General features: G+C 38.7%; 1 non-coding gene across 1 annotated transcript; it reads right to left on the reverse strand.

The window, feature by feature from the left end:
* Positions 1 to 503: 503 nt before the first annotated feature.
* On the reverse strand, positions 504 to 610 carry LOC118595064. Its single transcript, XR_004946442.1, has one exon. It is a non-coding gene; the product is annotated as a U6 spliceosomal RNA (small nuclear RNA).
* Positions 611 to 3,111: the final 2,501 nt, after the last annotated feature.

Raw genomic sequence — 3,111 nt, forward strand, 5'->3', positions numbered from 1 at the left:
AAACCTCATGATGCCATTGTTTTTCTCTGCTGAGTAGTACTACATTGTGTATATGTACCATATTTTCTTTATCCATTCTTCAGTTGAAGGGCATCTAGTTTGTTTCCAGGTTCTGGCTATTACAAACAATGCTGATATGAACATAGCTGAGCAAATGCCCTTGTGGTATGATTGAGCATTCCTTGGCTATATGCCCAAGAGTGCTACAGCTGGGTCTTGGGGGAGATTGATTCCCAATTTTCTAAGGTTTCTTTTTTTTTTTTACATTTTTTTAAATTCATAATATTTGTGTTTTAATTTTACATATCATCTGTGGGTTCCCCTATCCTCCCCCATCCTGCCCCCAACCCCACCTTCCCCTCAGCCCCTCCCCTCCATTCCCATCTCCTCCAGGGCCAAGACTCCTCTGGGGATTCATTTCAACCTGGTGGATTCAGTACAGGCAGGTACAGTCCCCTCCTTCCAGGCTGAGCAAAGTGTTCCTGTGTAAGCCCAAGGTTCCAAAAAATATGGAACGTTTCACAAAGTTGCATGTCATCCTTGTGTAGTGGCCATGCTAATCTTCTCTGTATCATTCCAATTTTAGTCTATGTGCTGCTGAAGTGAGAACTGTCATTTTTTGTTGTTTAATAATTTATTCAGTAACTCTGATGTTGTAGAGAGACAGAAACTTGTTGATCTTTATTTTACATAGTGAAACACAAAGCTCATTTGCTCACTGTTCTTCTTCATTCCTTTTATGGTGCTTTCCAGCCAAACCCAGGTGAGAGTTAGCTGCTCACAGCTAAGATGGGCTGCTTAGAGCTGAAGTGGTAACCTTCACCCCAGGGCACAGAGCAGACTGTCAAAGGGTAAGTGTGGTCACTGAACAAACAGAGGAGTATTAATACAGCAATAGTACTTTTTCTTTCTTGTAATATGATGATGTCATGATATTGTTCTTTGGATTTTTTGCAACTATTTTATAATCACTTCTGGTTATAGGTGGAATGTCTGTAAACCTTTCAAATATCAACATAGAATTTTCAGTGAACATCTAAGTTAAGATTGATTTATGACCTCTATATTGCTGTGACAGATTCCTGAGAACAAGCAAGCAAAAGAGTGAAATATTTATTCTGGCTGAGAACTTCAGAGGACTCTTCATCAGTCTGGGGAGGGTGTGGTGCCAGCTTGCAGCTTAGTAAACAGGAAGCAGAGAGAGAATGTTTATCCTTGCTGCCCCCCACCCCATTTTTTTTATTCCATCTCCGTGTTCAGTCTGTGAAATTGTGCCATCCACATTCAAGGAAGGTCCCCTTTTAGTCAATGATGTCTGGAAACTCTCTCTAGACCCACAGAAGTGTACTTTACTCATTTCCCAGAAACTTCTCAGTCTAATTAATTTGACAATCAAAAACTATCACATCCTCTCACTGATATTCTGTGCTCACCAAATGGACTCTGCATGAGAAATTACTTCCTTGTTTCTTTTTGCAACAGAAATGGAAGCTCAGATTTACTGAGTTGCTGAGTCAGTTTGTAATTATGTAAATGTGTCATAAATACTGAAGTGACTGGGATTCATAGTGGCATGATCATGAAGGCATATTTCTAACTAGGTTTAGTAGCTTTAAACATCATTATCTCGATTCCAACTACTAGAAATTTTTCTAATTTCAAAGCCCTTCTTAATTATACCTAATTTTTTGATATACCTTAATTTTAAAAGAATACTTATTAAGAATATGAAAACATTACTAAATTCATTTACTTAGTATTTATTTATGAAGTAACTACCATGTTCTAAGTATTGATTGAATATGAATAGAATTTTGGATAAAATATAACATACTCTGTTATATTTGAATTTCAAATAAGCAATGCCTTTTCTTTCTTCCTTCCTTCCTTCCTTCCTTCCTTCCTTCCTTCCTTCCTTCCTTCCTTCCCTCCCTCCCTCCTTCCTTCCTTCCTTCCTTCCTTACTTCTTTTTCCCCTACTTTTCTTTTCCCTTCCTTCCTTATTCCCTTTCTTTCTTCCTTCTTTTTTCTTCCCTTCTTGCCTGAACAGTATGTCATTTGGAGGGATTTCAAAAAATTTTCATATATTAGCATTTTTAAAATGTGATAGTTTTCTACACTGTGCTAAGAGAATTTGCAAGCTTTGATAAGCAAAACCATGATATGTCTCTAATGTTTATAGCAACCTGATGCATTATTTTACAGTGATAAGCCCTATATGCATATTTCCTAACCTCAAAACAAACAAACAAAAAACAAAACAAAACAAAACAAAACAAAAAATACCTTGCAGTTGATTCAAGACGGTGGTAGCCACAGGCCCCTGTAGGATGGCTGGGCAGCTCCATGCAGTCTTCTGTAGCTGCTGATGCTCAGATGCTTGCCCTGTTGTGGGGAGGAGAGCTCAGGGCCTCTGCACCAGCAAGAGGTCTCAACCACAATGGTCTTTCCGCTGAGTCAGCAGGGCAGACAGCACAAAGGCAGTTGACTAAGGCTATTCCAGATCCTGACTCAGACACCCTGGCCAGCAGCAAGATCATACCAGGTCTGGGTGATGCCTGTTACGGTCAAGGAAATTTCTTGTGCAGTAATATTGATAACTGCAGACTCATAATTGAGAATAAGAAACATTGAAAGGTCTCTGTGACACAACACCCCCCCCCCAAAAAAAAAGAAAAAAAAAAGAAACAGTCTAGATAGGAAGCCAGTGAAGAGAGTCCTTAAAAACTGTGATAAAGATTCTAATGTGTAGCTCTTCACAGTAGATGGCTCCTGGCACAAGGGTGGGGAAGAACTCAGCTGTCTTTAAAGGTCTGGCCTTTGGGAATTTGACCATGCTCCAATGAGTACATTGGAACACAAATTGGACTTGGTGTATTTTCTTTTTTCTTTTTCTTTTTTTATTTGAGGAGGGCACCAAGGTGGGAGGGTGAACCTGGGAGGAATTTGAAGTGATTGTGAACTGACTGCATTGTATGAAGTTCCCAAATAATCAATAAAAATATTACATTGGAGAAAAAAAGAGATTGCAGTCAATAGATATGATTATTTGATAAGTAACTATAAAATGAAACATATAGTTACCAACTGTGGAAATAAGCATTATGTACTT

Source organism: Onychomys torridus, chromosome 13, assembly GCF_903995425.1.
Source record: "Onychomys torridus chromosome 13, mOncTor1.1, whole genome shotgun sequence".
NCBI classification, from domain to species: Eukaryota; Metazoa; Chordata; class Mammalia; order Rodentia; family Cricetidae; genus Onychomys; species Onychomys torridus.